Consider the following 17,519-nt stretch of genomic DNA (forward strand, 5'->3'; position numbering starts at 1 on the left):
TCTCAAACAATAACTGTACCCCTTCCATCGAAATCCTTAAAATAAATCTGCCCTTTTGGCATAAACACAGATCTAAAGTGTCTACCAACTTTTCTATCCATCATTATCAAATAATCAGCTCTCAGGACCAACTGATATAGCCAGGTAATCCTCATCTTAATGCTGACTGTTCTTATTGCTATGAGTCCAATCTGTTGAACGTCTCCATTCTTTTGGGTTTTCATTTATCTCCTGTTACATTATTATTATTATTATTATTATTATTATTATTATTATTATTATTATTATTATTATTATTATTATTATTATTACTACTACTACTACTTGCTAAGCCACAACCCTAGTTGGAAAAGCAGGATACTATAAGCACAGGGGGGGCCCAACAGGAAAAATAGCCCAGTGAGGAAGGGAAACAAGGAAAAATAAAATATTTTAGGAGTAACAACATTAAAATAAATATCTCCTATATAAACTATAAAAAGTTTAACAAAAAGGAGGAAGAAAAATAAGATAGCATAGTGTGCTCGAGTGTACCCTTTTTACCCTCAAGCAAGAGAACTTTGACCCAAGACAGTGGAAGACCATGGGACAGAGGCTATGGCACTACCCTATACTAGAGAATAATGGTTTGATTTTGGAGTGTCCTCATAGAAGAGCTGCTTGCCATAGCTAAAGAGTCTCTTCTACCCCTAACAAGAGGAAATTTTATTTAGTTGTAGGCTTCTTTATCTCGTCTTCTAATCAAGTTCATTCGTTTTACCCATTACTGATCCTGGTAACCTTTCTGAAAGGTTTTCCTGTTCACGTCCTGGTGTCCCAGATTAAGGTTGATATATTGAGAACACCCGTATTGCCTTATCTCAAAGATCATTTAAACATTTAGTAGTCTCTCTTGTTTTTTCACAATTACAACAAAAATAATTAACATTTAAAAGGACTGCATCATTTGCTTTTACTCATTTTATAATCCTTAGCATCTCCTGAATTCGTTTTCTACCCATTACTCACAGCATCCTTTAAGCAGCTCTCCTATCTTCTATTTGATATCCTTCCTTTCCAGTCATCATAGGATCTGTTTTGCTTATGTTTAGCACATTCATCTCTATATTTTTCTCCTCCACTTCAACATTTCTATGCCTCTCCGTCCATTATTGGAATACAGTAAATGATATAGGGTTTATCCTTGAAAGGCATCTAAGATTTTTCTCATATACTTCTCAAACACCTACCACTGTCTTCACCCTAGATACATGTTAAGTAGTCTGTCCATCTAATTCCTACAAATAGTGGTATTGCGTGTCTTCTCAAACACCTACCACTGTCTTGAGGGTACACTCGGGCACACTATTCTATCTAATTTCTCATCCTCCTGTTTTGTTAAAAGTTTTTTATTTTATATAATACTTATTTTGTGGTTTTACTGTTCTTAGAATATTTTTTCATTGTTTCTTTTCCTCACTCTGGGTTATTTTCCTGGTTGGAGCCCCTGGGCTTAGAGCATCCTGTTTTCCCAACCAACTAGGGTTGTAGCTCAGCAAGTAATGATAATAGTAATAATATACAAAGGACTCTAGCCATCTAATTGCTTGCCTTACTACTTTAATAAGTTTCTTCTCGAGGTATCATTCCAGTATTTAGCTCATTATCATGACTGTCTTTGTTGCATTACCTTTAAGATACAGGGATCCTGATCAAGCACTATATACACTATCCAACGTTGTTAATCAAACTGTGTATAACTCAAACACGAACATATTTTATGCCCTTGCAAATGAATCTATTACCTCTGTCTGTATTTCACACTGGACCACATAAACAGGGTAATGTTTCTCCCATGTGATATCAAACAAGACCTTACTTTGTCTCATTTTGTTTCCCATTTTAGACTATTTTGTATGATTTTCATCTGGAATTTTTCATTTCTAATTTTCTTTCTTTTTATATTGCATTCTAAATTCAGTTACATTTCATCCAGGAAACTTTTTAAACATTATAGAAGCTGTTTGACCAAAGATCTGGCAGTTATTTAAGTCTTATGGAAGCGTTCTAAACGTTACAGATGAATTCTGAACAAAGAACTGGCAGTAATTCTTCTATTTCCACATTCATGTTTCTACACATTTTCCTTCATTCTTTTATTGAATCTCACAGAAAATTCTTGGTCCCAAAATAGAAACTTACAAATACTAACTGGTTGACATTTTTCTTGTTTGTCCATTCTTTTGCATGAATTATTCGTTCTCCAATAAAAACACTTTTTTTTAATCACATTTATCCATAATAGTCTTAATATCTACTTTCATTTTATTTCAACTATAATCAATTGAGCATCCTAGCAATAACTTTACTCCTTCAAAAGTATTCATTTTATGGGACAACTATTCTACAGTAATACTCTGGCTGTCATCTCTATATACGTAAGCTATTTGGATATTTTCTCTCTACAATTACATGTCCTTACCTCCCTCAACAGCAAATGACACAGGGCTGATAATTGGTAGACATCGGCATTTTTCTCAAATAGTTTCATTTTTTAAATCTTATGAGATTAAAGTAACGATATCCAAATAGAATCTTTCTGGTGACCTGCGTTCCTAATTCTCACCACCTGCTTGCCTTAGTCCTTTGTCCCTTCTCATTTCTACATTATTATTATTATTATTATTATTATTATTATTATTATTATTATTATTATTATTATTATTATTATTATTATTATTATTATTATTATTTAGAGGAGTGGAAGTTAGTAAAAGAAAATTTTGTTGGAATTGCAAGTGATGTGTGTGGCAAGAAGTTTGTTGGAGGCAGCATGAGGAATGGCAGTGAATGGGGGAATGAAGGAGTGAAGGTAAAAGCGGAAGAGAAAAAGAGGGCTTGTGAGGAAGGGCTGCAGAGTAATAGTGTAGAGAAGTATGAAAGATATAGAGAGAAAAATGTGGAAGTAAAGCGCAAGGTAAGTGAGGCAAAGAGGGCAGCTGACCTGAGGTGGGGTCAGGGATTGGGTCATTCATATGAAGAGGATAAGAAGTACAGTAGTTTTGGAGAGAAGTGAAGAGGTGTAAGGAAGGCTGGTTCAAGAATTGAAGAGACAGTGAAAGATGGAAATGGAAGGTTGTTAAAAGGAGAGGATGCAAGGAAAAGGTGGGCGGAATATTTTGAAAGTTTACTGAATGTTGAGGATAATAGGAAGGCAGATATAATTGCTGTTGCAGGTGTTGAGGTGCCAGTGATGGGAGATGAGAATGGGAGAGAGAGAGAGGAAGTGAGATCACTAGATGAAACGAGAGAGGGAAAAGCGTCTGGTATGGAAGGTGTGAGAGCTGAGATGTTGAAGGAAGGTGGTGTGACTGTACTTGAATGGTTGGTGAGATTGTTCAATATGTGTTTTGTGTTGTCAATGGTACCAGTAGATTGGGTTTGTGCATGTATTGTACCACTATATAAGGGTAAGGGAGATGTGCATGAGTGTTGTAATTCAAGGGGTATTAGTTTGTTGAGTGCGGTGGGAAAAGTGTATGGTAGAGTAATGATTAATAGGATTAAGGATAAAACAGAGAATGCAATCCTAGAAGTACAGGGTGGTTTTAGAAGAGGTAGGGGTTGTATGAATCAGATTTTTACAGTTAGGCAGATATGCGAGAAATATTTAGCAAAAGGTAAGGAGGTGTATGTTGCGTTTATGGATCTGGAGAAAGCATATGATAGTCGATAGGGAAGCAATGTGGAATGTGATGAGGTTATATGGAGTTAGTGGAAGGTTGTTGCAAGCAATGAAAAGTTTCTACAAAGGTAGTAAAGCATGTGTTAGGATAGGAAATGAAGTGAGCGATTGGTTTCCGTTAAGAGTGGGGCTGAGACAGGGATATGTGAAGTCACCGTTGTTATTTAACTTGTATGTTGATGGAGTGGTGAGAGAGGTGAATGCTCGAGTGCTTGGACAAGGATTAAAACTGGTAGACGAGAATGACCATGAATGGGAGGTAAATCAGTTGTTGTTTGCGAATGATACTGTACTGGTTGCAGACGGAGGAAGAGTAGCTTGGCCGATTAGTGACAGAATTTGGAAGGGTGTGTGAGAGAAGGAAGTTGAGAGTTAATGTGGGTAAGAGTAAGGTTATGAGATGTACGAGAAGGGAAGGTGGTGCGAGGTTGAATGTCATGTTGAATTGGGGGAAGTACATTGGTATATGTATGGATGTAACTTTGCTTCTTATTTAGGTACTTTTCCTTTAGTTAATTCATTACAAAAACTACTTTTTCTTTGCCTTTCTTATGAGTTACAATGCCCAAAAGGCTATATACTACAGTACCAAACGTTATTCAATGAACTATACACATGCACTCATTAACCTTGCACAAATCAACTTAATACAGACACTGTATATCAAACCACGTAACTAGGACACATAGCACCTATATTATACGATACAAGGCCTTCTCCTAAATCTTAGTTTATCCTCCATTCCAAACTCTACTTGACAATGTTTCAGAATTTATTCCACACTTTATCCGATGTTTCTTCATCTACCACATACCGTACATTATTTGCATCTCTCTCTCTCTCTCTCTCTCTCTCTCTCTCTCTCTCTCTCTCTCTCTCTCTCTCTCTCTCAGCATGGACGAATCTTGCCCCCACTGCAAGCTCAGATATAATACTCTTAATGTTACTATTTCTGTTATTCCAGTCATCATCCTGAAACATTCGACCTCTTATTTCTCAACTCATCTGCAATTGTATGGCGGTCTGCTTTTCTCTCGTTTATCGATTGCATCCATTATCAAGTATTTACTCCCAAGGAGAGTTCTTCCATTCATTGGCTGTTTCTTCTTTTACTTAACTGCCTACACTGTTTTGTTTACAAGATCACATTTTATTATTATTATTATTATTATTATTATTATTATTATTATTATTATTATTATCATTATCATTATCATTATCATTATCATTATCATTATTATTATTATTATTATTATTATTATTATTATTATTATTATTATTATTATTATTATTATTATTATTACTTGCTAACCTACAACCCTAGTTGGAAAAGCAAGATGCGATAAGCCCAGCAGCCCCAACAGGGAAATTAGCCCAGTGAGGAGAGGAAACAGGGAAAAATAAAATACTTTAAGAACAGTAACAACAATAAAATAAATATTTCTAATATAAACTATAAAAATTTTAACAAAACAAAACAAGAGAAAGAGAAATTAGATAGAATATAGTGCTCGAGTGTATCCTCAAGTAAGAGGAACTTGACCCAATATATGGTCTTTCAGACTTTATTTTTTCTTTGCAAACACTCAACCAGTCTTTGTAAACTATTATCTGAACACTCTCTCCTACTTCAAACATTAGACATTGAAACACTTACTCTCATTTATTCACGTGTATTCACATTATGTTCAGTGTCCACTTCCTTTCTCCCTAAAGTGAAATATGTCTGTCCAGTTCTTTGACCACTTGACACATTCTCTAGCTAAGGTAGCCCCAGGAAATCTCTGCACCAGTACCTATCAAGAAACTATTTTACAATCTATTTGTTACTCGTGCAGTAATTCTGCAATCTCTTTCTTGCAATGCTTATAGGAATAAATCCATTTTTCACCATCCAAATGTACTTCACATCACCGTTTTCTTCATGTGTAGTATCTCACACTTGCAGCCCATCTCAATATTGGTTCTATAGCAATTATTATTATTATTATTATTATTATTATTATTATTATTATTATTATTATTATTATTATTATTATTATTATTATTATTATTATTATTAATTGCTAAGCTACAACCCTAGTTGGAAAAGCAGGATGCTGTACGCCCTTGTGGGCCCAACAGAGAAAATAGCTCAGAGAGGAAAGGAAACAAGGGACAATAAAATCTTTCAAGAACAGTAACAACATTAAAATAGATATTTTCTATATAAACTATGAAAAAATAACAAAACAAGAGGAAAATAAATTAAATAGTGTGTCAGAGTGTAACCTCAAGCAAGAGAACTCTTTTGAGATAAAAGGTAATTAACCCAGTTCTTGATAAACTTATAGTATTTTTCTCAAATACTTTCGAAACACCTACCATTGTCTTCACTCTAAATATGTATAAGGGAGTCTGTCCATCTAATTGCTCGACATGCTAATTTAATAAGTATCTTAACTCATTATCAGGGCTGCCTATTTATCCATTACTTTCAAAATATAGGGACCTTTATCAAGCACTATATACTCTATCCAGCGTTGTTAATTAAACGGTATATAACTCATACACAAATAATTTTTATTCTCTTGCAAATTGACGTATTACTAATGCTACCTCTCTACTAAATTTCAGTGTTACCTCGGTCTCTATCGTACATTAAACCACATTATTAACAAATACTGTATCTCTCTCATGTGATATTATACAAGACCTTACATTGTCTCCTTTCATTTTGGAATCAACATGATATTTATCTATAATGTTACTTGACACTTTTCTCTTTTTCTATATTCCACTCCAAATTCAGTAACATTTTTTTCCATTTCCTTATATTTCCACAATCCTATTTTACACTTTCTCATTCACTGTTTCCTTTAATCTCACAGAAGATTCTTAGTCTCACACAAGAACTTACAAATACTAAATGGTTCACACTTACCTCTGTTTCTCCATAATTTCACGTAAATTATTGGTTCTCCTATACATGGTCTTTTTATCAAATTCATCTGAAATAGTCTTGATGTCTGCTTTCATTTATTTAAACCTTTTAGCCATAGTAAGTAGCTCTTCTAGAAAAAGGACACTCTCAAATCAAACCATTGTTCTCTAGTCTTGAGTAGGGCCATAGCCTCTGTACTATGGTCTTCCACTGTCTTGGGTCAGAGTTCTTTTGTTTGAGGGTAAAATCGGACACACAATCCTATCTAATTTCTCTTCCACTGTTTTGTTAAATTGTTATAGTTTATTTAGGAAATATCAATTTTATTGTTGTTACTGTTTTTTAAACATTTCATTTTTCCTTATTTCCTTTCCTCACTGGGCTATTTTACCTGTTGGGACCCCTGGGCTTATAGCATCCTGCTTTTCCAACTATGGTTGTAGCTCAGCAAGTAATAATAATAATGATGATAATAATAATAATAATAATAATAATAATAATAATAATAATAATAATAATAATAATAATAATAATAATATAGTACTGTCATCTCAGGATGCCAGAAAACCTAAAATCAATCAATCAATCAATAGTTTCAAATATCAACTTGTGACCTCCCTTAACAGCACGTGACCCAGAGCCTATCACTAATAGACTCCAACATTTTCCCCCCAACTAATTCTTGCTATATCTAGCGATATACTGAAGCAAGCTTGTTAAAGTCTAGCTTCTCAATGCCTATCTATCTGTTACCTGGGCACGTTGTCATTTCCCTTATGTTGTATGCTCTATTAGTGTTATTTATGTACTTTTCCTTTTAGTTTATTATAAACAAATTTCCTTTACATTTCCTTAGAGCTACAAGGACTAGAGTCAAATAAGCATTATACATTACAGTACCGAGTTTTATTCAATGAACTATCTACTTGCACTCATTAACCTTGCACAAATGAACTTAATACAGACAGTACGACCAAGTATATAAATAACTCCTATGGAATGCTATGCCAGACATTCCTTTCAGTCTTGCTTCATTTTCCATTCTAATCACTACTTGAATTTCCTTTAAGATATGTTTTCATACACTTCCTAGCTTAATAACCCCCCCCCCTTCTCTCTCTCTCTCTCTCTCTCTCTCTCTCTCTCTCTCTCTCTCTCTCTCTCTCTCTCTCTCTCTCTCTCTCTCTCTCTCTCTCTCTATCAGAACAGGAAGGAAGCATGGGAGAATCCATATTATTACCAATATTAAATAATGGGGATGAAACACAAACCATAATAGTAATGAATGCACAGGGTTTAGTCACGAGTAACTCTAAAAGGAAAATAGAGTTCTTAGAAGAACTAACCCAAATTGAAAAAATAGATATATTAAATATAAGTGAAACATGGTATTCCCAAGAGACTGGCAGTGATGACCAGATAAAGGGTTTCCAAACTTATAGATCAGACAGAAAAAATAGGAATCAAGGGGGAACCGCAATATATGGAAGAGACATAAATCAAGGAAAAGTGTGTGAAAAATACAGCAACACAGAATGTGAATTGATTGCGGTAGAATTTGAATTTGAAAAACTAATGAATATTGTAGTTTACAGACCCCCAAACACTAAGGAGTTTGACATAATAGAAAAAATAGATGATATATGTAGAAACCATAAAGACTGGAATATACTCCTATCCGGAGATTTTAACTTTCCTTTCGTGGATTGGAAAGAACGGATAGAAGAAAGTGGTTGTATGTATACATATAAAAAAGATAGTAATAGTAGCGCAGAAGATAAGAGGCAATTTGAAAAGCTTCAAGATATGCTATTAGAACATAATATGCAACAAATAAACCACATTCCAACAAGAAAGGAAAATGTCCTAGATCTAGTATTTGTGAATGAGGTGAATTATGTTAAAGAAATAATAGTGTATAACACGGGAATTTCAGACCACAATGTCATAGAATTGATAGTTCATTCCAAAGCAAGTGATCACAGAATTAATAAAAGCACAAAACTTTGGGAAGGATATGGAAAATATAACTTTTACAGTAAGAATATAAAATGGTCAGAAATAAATGAAGAACTGAATAAAGAATGGAAAAATGTATTTATAAGTGATAATATACAGGTAAATACGGATATACTGTACAAAATACTGGAGAAAATTGTTGGAAAATATGTACCGAAAAAAAACAATAAACAAAAGACGTGCATACCAAGAGACAGAAGGATCTCATTTCAGAAAATTAAAAAGTGGAAGAAAAATCTTGCAAAAGAAAAAAATGTGTGGAAAATGAGGGAAATAAAATGTAAGATAGAAAATGCAGAACAAAAGATTATACAGTCGAAAGAAAATGAAAAAAGGGACTTAGAAGAGAGGACACTTCAAAATATAAAAAGAAACCCCAAAGTACTTTACTCCTATGCAAAAAAGATGAATAAAAGGAGAATAGAAATAGGCCCTTTAAGAATTGAAGGACGGCTAACGAATGAAAAAAAGGAAATATGCAACATATTAGCAGAAAAATATAAGAGTGAGTTCACGCCAAGAATTGCGAATGAGAATAATGAAACAGAAATGAGAGAAGAAAATGTTGAATATCTAACGGATATGGATATTAATGAAGCAGATATTGTCACGGCTATAAACGAAATTAAAAATGGATCGGCAGCCGGACCAGATGGAGTTCCAGCGATTTTGTTAAAAAAAAACTGCAAACACTATCGCGAAGCCACTTGCAATACTGCTAAGACAGAGTATAGATATGAGCGAGATATATGTTAAACATAAATTAGCTTATATAACCCCTATCTTCAAAAGTGGATCAAGACTAGAGGCAAGCAATTATAGACCTGTTAGTCTAACATCACATATTATGAAAGTGTATGAGAGGGTAATAAAAAAGAAAATAATGAACCATTTGGTCAAAAATAATTTGTTTAATATGGGTCAACACGGTTTCGTACCTGGAAAAAGTACACAGACCCAACTGATAGCTCACTATGAAAACATATACAATAATATGATAAATGAAAAAGACACAGATGTGATCTATCTAGATTTTGCAAAAGCCTTTGACAAGGTAGACCATAACATATTGGAGAAAAAAATGAGAAAGCATAATATTGTGGGAAAGATAGGAAAATGGGTAAAAGAATTCCTGCAAAACAGAAAACAGATAGTGGTTGCAAATGACGAGAAATCAGATGAAGCCCAGGTAATATCTGGTGTGCCCCAAGGTACGGTATTAGCTGCACTGCTATTTGTTATTATGATCTCAGACATAGACTGTGATGTTGAAAACTCCGTAGTGAGAAGTTTCGCCGATGACACAAGAATAAGTAGAGAAATTACTTGTGATGAAGATAGGAACTCACTACAAAGAGATCTAAACAAAATATATGAATGGGCGGAGAAAAATAGGATGGTATTTAACTCCGATAAATTCGAATCAATAAATTATGGAAATAGAGAAGGAATGGTGTATGCATACAAGGGACTTAATAATGAGACAATCACAAACAAGGAAGCAATTAAAGACCTTGGTGTAATTTTAAATAGGAATATGTTATGCAACGACCAAATAGCAACACTGTTGGCTAAATGTAAAGCAAAAATGGGAATGTTATTCAGACACTTTAAAACAAGAAAAGCTGAACACATGATTATGCTTTACAAAACTTATGTGCGTAGTACACTCGAGTACTGCAATGTGATATGGTACCCACACTACCAAAAGGATATTGCGCAAATAGAGAGTGTACAAAGGTCCTATACTGCTAGAATAGAAGAAGTTAAGGACCTTGATTACTGGGAAAGACTGCAATTTTTAAAACTATACAGTCTAGAAAGGAGAAGAGAATGCTACATGATAATACAAGCATGGAAGCAAATAGAAGGAATTGCTGAAAACATCATGGAGCTTAAAGTATCAGAAAGAGCAAGCCGAGGTAGATTAATAGTACCAAAAAGCATTCCAGGTAAACTGAGAAAGGCGCACAGGACATTAATCCACTACGCACCAGCATCGATAATGCAGCGACTATCTAATGTGCTGCCAGCTCATCTAAGAAACATATCAGGAGTGAGCGTAGATGCGTTTAAAAATCAGCTCGATAAATACCTAAGATGCATCCCAGACCATCCAAGACTGGAAGATGCAAAATACACCGGAAGATGTATTAGCAACTCTCTGGTGGATATACGAGGTGCCTCACACTGAGGGACCTGGGGGAACCCAAACAAAAAATAAGGCAATAAGGCTCTCTCTCTCTCTCTCTCTCTCAGGAGAATCTGACTCCTTATTTTATTTCCTTTTTTTGTCATTCCATTCTTCCACATCAATCATAACACTCTTATTCTTCACATTCTTCTGCAATTTTCCCTATGTCTGCATTCATCACTCATGAACCAAATTCAGTTTCTTATTGTCTCACCAGTGATTGATCCTTATCACCTTTACATACTGCATTCATCAAGTATTTAATCACAGAGGGAGTTCTATCTCTGCCTGTTCTCTTCAATCAAGGAACTGACTTCATTTAGTTCTCTTTTTTAAATCACTTTCTTGCAAGGAACTTTACCATTCTGACCAGAGTTACTCTTAAAACATACGTTCCTTCAGACTCAAGTTTCTCACATGACCAACATTCAACCTTTCCCTTTTCAATCACAACCATTCTGACCAAATTTACTCTTAAAACATACGTTCCTTCAGACTCAAGTTTCTCACATGACCAACATTCAACCTTTCCCTTTTCAATCACAACCATTCTGACCAAAGTTACTCTTAAAACATACGTTCCTTCAGACTCAAGTTTCTCACATGACCAACATTCAACCTTTCCCTTTTCAATCACAACTATTCTGACCAAAGTTACTCTTAAAACATACGTTCCTTCAGACTCAAGTTTCTCACATGACCAACATTCAACCTTTCCCTTTTCAATCACAACCATTCTGACCAAAGTTACTCTTAAAACATACGTTCCTTCAGACTCAAGTTTCTCACATGACCAACATTCAACCTTTCCCTTTTCAATCACAACCATTCTGACCAAAGTTACTCTTAAAACATACGTTCCTTCAGACTCAAGTTTCTCACATGACCAACATTCAACCTTTCCCTTTTCAATCACAACCATTCTGACCAAAGTTACTCTTAAAACATACGTTCCTTCAGACTCAAGTTTCTCACATGACCAACATTCAACCTTTCCCTTTTCATTCACAACCATTCTGACCAAAGTTACTCTTAAAACATACGTTCCTTCAGACTCAAGTTTCTCACATGACCAACATTCAACCTTTCCCTTTTCAATCACAACCATTCTGACCAAAGTTACTCTTAAAACATACGTTCCTTCAGACTCAAGTTTCTCACATGACCAACATTCAACCTTTCCCTTTTCAATCACAACCATTCTGACCAAAGTTACTCTTAAAACATACGTTCCTTCAGACTCAAGTTTCTCACATGACCAACATTCAACCTTTCCCTTTTCAATCACAACCATTCTGACCAAAGTTACTCTTAAAACATACGTTCCTTCAGACTCAAGTTTCTCACATGACCAACATTCAACCTTTCCCTTTTCAATCACAACCATTCTGACCAAAGTTACTCTTAAAACATACGTTCCTTCAGACTCAAGTTTCTCACATGACCAACATTCAACCTTTCCCTTTTCAATCACAACCATTCTGACCAAAGTTACTCTTAAAACATACGTTCCTTCAGACTCAAGTTTCTCACATGACCAACATTCAACCTTTCCCTTTTCAATCACAACCATTCTGACCAAAGTTACTCTTAAAACATACGTTCCTTCAGACTCAAGTTTCTCACATGACCAACATTCAACCTTTCCCTTTTCAATCACAACCATTCTGACCAAAGTTACTCTTAAAACATACGTTCCTTCAGACTCAAGTTTCTCACATGACCAACATTCAACCTTTCCCTTTTCAATCACAACTATTCTGACCAAAGTTACTCTTAAAACATACGTTCCTTCAGACTCACCAACATTCAACCTTTCCCTTTTCAATCACAACCTTTCTGACCAAAGTGACTTTGAAACAGATGTTCCTTCAAACTCAAGTTTCTCACATGACCAACATTCAACCTTTCCCTTTTCAATCACAACCATTCTGACAAAAGTTACTCTTAAAACATACGTTCCTTCAGACTCAAGTTTCTCACATGACCAACATTCAACCTTTCCCTTTTCAATCACAACCATTCTGACCAAAGTTACTCTTAAAACATACGTTCCTTCAGACTCAAGTTTCTCACATGACCAATATTCAACATTTCGCTTTTCTATCACCTGTTTGCAGAGGTCGATCTCCTACGCATATATTAAAACTCTAATTCACCTTTCCCCCATTCTTCTCTATTCACAGCATCATCCAATTAGCGTTCTTCCTTCGTTTCATTTCCAGACAACTTCAACATTACTTCGTCCATTTTTGTAGTAAATAAAAACAATAATAATATTCTTAAATCCTTCTGAAACATTTACCACCGATTTCACCCTAAATATAAGTACACTCTTATTTTTCTTCCTCTTGTTATGTTAGATTTTTTTTTATAGTTTATACGAGATATTTGTTTTAATGTTAGTGTTCTTAAGATATTCTATTTTTGTCTTGTTTCCTTTCGTCACTGGGCTATTTTCTGTGCTGGAGCCCTTGGGCTTATAGCATCCTGCTAGGGTTGTTGCTTAGCAAGTAATGACAATAATAATAATAATAATAGAAGGGGTCTGTTCTTCTGTTTCTTCTCAGAGTAGGGTTCTAGTTGTTAATGATAAAGACTGCTTTCATTACATTTTTTTTAGGATATAGGGACCCAAATATATTTGTTTGAAAATTAGATTAAATATAATATGAACGCTTTACTAAATATCAGTATATTTCCCCAGTCTGTATTGTACACTAAACCACTTAAATACATATACTGTATCTCACTTGTGATACTATACAAGACCTTACTTTTTCCATTATAGACTGTAGTTAATATTCATATAGAATTTTTAATTGGCAATTTATATTCCATTCCAAATGCAGTAAAATTGTTACTATTTCCAGAACCATATTTTGCACATCGTCGTTCAGTCACACCATAAACTTTTTTTTTTCACATGAATCATGGAATTTTCTATACATTCTATTCATCACATTCATTTTTCGTTATTTAAAGCATAAACAATTATCTTTCTTTACTCTGTAACAAGTATAAATCTACGTTTTTTATTTATGAATTTTCTCAAATTTGGTTATTTTATTCCTATACTGCATAATGAACTAAAATTTCGTGCCCATATCAGGATTTGTCTAGCAATAAGTAATTTATCAGTTTCACTTGGCTAATAATTATGGATCTTTTTATATGCCTGTATAACTTTTCCAGTCCATTGGCTAATTTTCATATATGATTCTCACTTTGTAAGTTTCTTTTATATATGTATTGATAACTTTTCCAGTTTCCCATTTTCTATGGTTCAAGTATATGTAAAACTTTTCAGAAATGGTCGGAATCCTGGTGCTTCCAGCAGCAGATCGGGGTATACCTGGAATTCATCGCCTCTCTTCCGGCCGGTACCGGAAGAACCTGGAACCAGCCCTAGACCAACACCAGTGAGGGGGGACCCTGGTCGCTCATTCGTCCCTGGTACTATAAAAGGTCTGCAAACCTATCTTTAAAAATTCATTTACAAAATAGCTAAAGGCAACTCAAGAGGCTAAATTGACAACTCATTGAACTCTTAAGCACCATTTTCTATGCTTTATCTGACAAACCTTCAAATAAAATAAACTTGTGAATCATTACTTATATTCTTTGAATACATCCCTTTTTTGTGGTTTTGAAATGAAACTTGTTTTTGCATTTTTCTTTTATTTTTCACATTTGAAAAACGACTTGAACATGAGAATACAAAGTTGACTGGCAAACTTGAACATTGGAATACACATCCCTTTTTTGTGGTTTTGAAATGAAACTTGTTTTTGCATTTTTCTTTTATTTTTCACATTTGAAAAACGACTTGAACATGAGAATACAAAGTTGACTGGCAAACTTGAACATTGGAATACAGAGTTGACAGGCAAAATTGAATAAAGGCAAAATTGAATAAAGGCAAAATTGAATAAAGGCAAAATTGAATAAAGCCAAAATATTTTATGGCCAAAAACTGAATAAATCCAAAAGATTTAGAGCAAAAAATTATTCAAGGCAACATTCAAACACGGAAACTGAATAAATCCAAAAGATTTAGAGCAAAAAATTATTCAAGGCAACATTCAAACACGGAAATACAAAGTTGACAAGCAAAAAAAAAAAAATATGACTTAAAAGCAGGACTTGAACAATGAAATACACAAAAGTTGACAGGCCATTTTTATACATAATGGAAAACTTCACTCCAGAAAACTGCCTAAGAACCAACCAAAAAAAAAAAAAAAAAAAAAAAAAAAAAAAAAAAAAAATTAAAATTCATAATTTTCTTATATATTCAAAACGTTTACGAAGAGTGTCCAGAAACTGCGTTATATAAGCCCTGGATTACCGGCTGACTTTTTTTTATATAGGGGGGGGGGGGGGGCGGCGCTCCTCTTGATGGTCACAGGACTGCCACTCTCCTCTCTTGATGGCTCATGGGACTGGCGCTCTCCTCTTGTGGGCTCACAGGACTGGGGCTCACAGGACTGCCACTCTCTCCTCTTGATGGCTCACAAGACTGGCGCTCTCCTCTTGATGGCTCACAGGACTGGCGCTCTCCTCTTGATGGCTCACAGGACTGGCGCTCTCCTCTTGATGGCTCACAGGACTGGCGCTCTCCTCTTGATGGCTCACAGGACTGGCGCTCTCCTCTTGATGGCTCACAGGACTGGCGCTCTCCTCTTGATGGCTCACAAGACTGGCGCTCTCCTCTTGTGGGCTCACAGAACTGGCGCTCTCCTCTTGTGGGCTCACAAGACTGGCGCTCTCCTCTTGTGGGCTCACAAGACTGGCGCTCTCCTCTTGTGGGCTCACAAGACTGGGGCTCACAGGACTGCCACTCTCTCCTCTTGATGGCTCACAAGACTGGCGCTCTCCTCTTGATGGCTCACAGGACTGGCGCTCTCCTCTTGATGGCTCACAGGACTGGCGCTCTCCTCTTGATGGCTCACAGGACTGGCGCTCTCCTCTTGATGGCTCACAGGACTGGCGCTCTCCTCTTGATGGCTCACAGGACTGGCGCTCTCCTCTTGATGGCTCACAAGACTGGCGCTCTCCTCTTGTGGGCTCACAGAACTGGCGCTCTCCTCTTGTGGGCTCACAAGACTGGCGCTCTCCTCTTGTGGGCTCACAAGACTGGCGCTCTCCTCTTGTGGGCTCACAGGACTGGGGCTCACAGGACTGCCACTCTCTCCTCTTGATGGCTCACAAGACTGGCGCTCTCCTCTTGATGGCTCACAGGACTGGCGCTCTCCTCTTGATGGCTCACAGGACTGGCGCTCTCCTCTTGATGGCTAACAAGACTGGCGCTCTCCTCTTGATGGCTCACAGGACTGGCGCTCTCCTCTTGATGGCTCACAGGACTGGCGCTCTCCTCTTGATGGCTCACAGGACTGGCGCTCTCCTCTTGATGGCTCACAGGACTGGCGCTCTCCTCTTGATGGCTCACAAGACTGGCGCTCTCCTCTTGTGGGCTCACAGAACTGGCGCTCTCCTCTTGTGGGCTCACAGAACTGGCGCTCTCCTCTTGATGGCTCACAAGACTGGCGCTCTCCTCTTGATGGCTCACAAGACTGGCGCTCTCCTCTTGATGGCTCACAAGACTGGCGCTCTCCTCTTGTGGGCTCACAGAACTGGCGCTCTCCTCTTGTGGGCTCACAGAACTGGCGCTCTCCTCTTGTGGGCTCACAGAACTGGCGCTCTCCTCTTGTGGGCTCACAGAACTGGCGCTCTCCTCTTGTGGGCTCACAGGACTGGTGCTCTCCTCTTGTGGGCTCACAGAATTGGCGCTCTCCTCTTGATGGCTCACAGGACTGGCGCTCTCCTCTTGTGGGCTCACAGAACTGGCGCTCTCCTCTTGATGGCTCACAGAACTGGCGCTCTCCTCTTGTGGGCTCACAGAACTGGTGCTCTCCTCTTGTGGGCTCACAGAACTGGCGCTCTCCTCTTGATGGCTCACAGAACTGGCGCTCTCCTCTTGTGGGCTCACAGAACTGGCGCTCTCCTCTTGTGGGCTCACAGGACTGGCGCTCTCCTCTTGATGGCTCACAGGACTGGTGCTCTCCTCTTGATGGCTCACAGAACTGGCGCTCTCCTCTTGTGGGCTCACAGGACTGGCGCTCTCCTCTTGTGGGCTCACAGAACTGGCGCTCTCCTCTTGATGGCTCACAGGACTGGCGCTCTCCTCTTGATGGCTCACAGGACTGGCGCTCTCCTCTTGATGGCTCACAGGACTGGCGCTCTCCTCTTGATGGCTCACAGGACTGGCGCTCTCCTCTTGATGGCTCACAGGACTGGCGCTCTCCTCTTGATGGCTCACAGGACTGGCGCTCTCCTCTTGATGGCTCACAGGACTGGCGCTCTCCTCTTGATGGCTCACAGGACTGGCGCTCTCCTCTTGAGGGCTCACAGGACTGGCGCTCTCCTCTTGATGGCTCACAGGACTGGCGCTCTCCTCTTGAGGGCTCACAGGACTGGCGCTCTCCTCTTGATGGCTCACAGGACTGGCGCTCTCCTCTTGAGGGCTCACAGGACTGGCGCTCTCCTCTTGAGGGCTCACAGGACTGGCGCTCTCCTCTTGAGGGCTCACAGGACTGGCGCTCTCCTCTTGAGGGCTCACAGGACTGGCGCTCTCCTCTTGAGGGCTCACAGGACTG

At 37.6% G+C, this 17,519-nt stretch overlaps 1 long non-coding RNA gene across 1 annotated transcript in view; it reads left to right on the plus strand.

Annotated features, from left to right (window-relative positions):
• Nucleotides 1–14,455, plus strand: part of LOC137637780 (uncharacterized) — a 28,595-nt gene extending 14,140 nt beyond the window's left edge. Inside the window, exon 4 of the long non-coding RNA XR_011043800.1 lies at nucleotides 14,171–14,455. This is a non-coding gene — a long non-coding RNA (uncharacterized lncRNA). The remainder of the gene's footprint in view (nucleotides 1–14,170) is intronic.
• The last annotated feature ends 3,064 nt before the right edge of the window (nucleotides 14,456–17,519 follow it).

This window comes from Palaemon carinicauda, chromosome 3, assembly GCF_036898095.1.
Source record: "Palaemon carinicauda isolate YSFRI2023 chromosome 3, ASM3689809v2, whole genome shotgun sequence".
In the NCBI taxonomy this organism is placed as follows: Eukaryota; Metazoa; Arthropoda; class Malacostraca; order Decapoda; family Palaemonidae; genus Palaemon; species Palaemon carinicauda.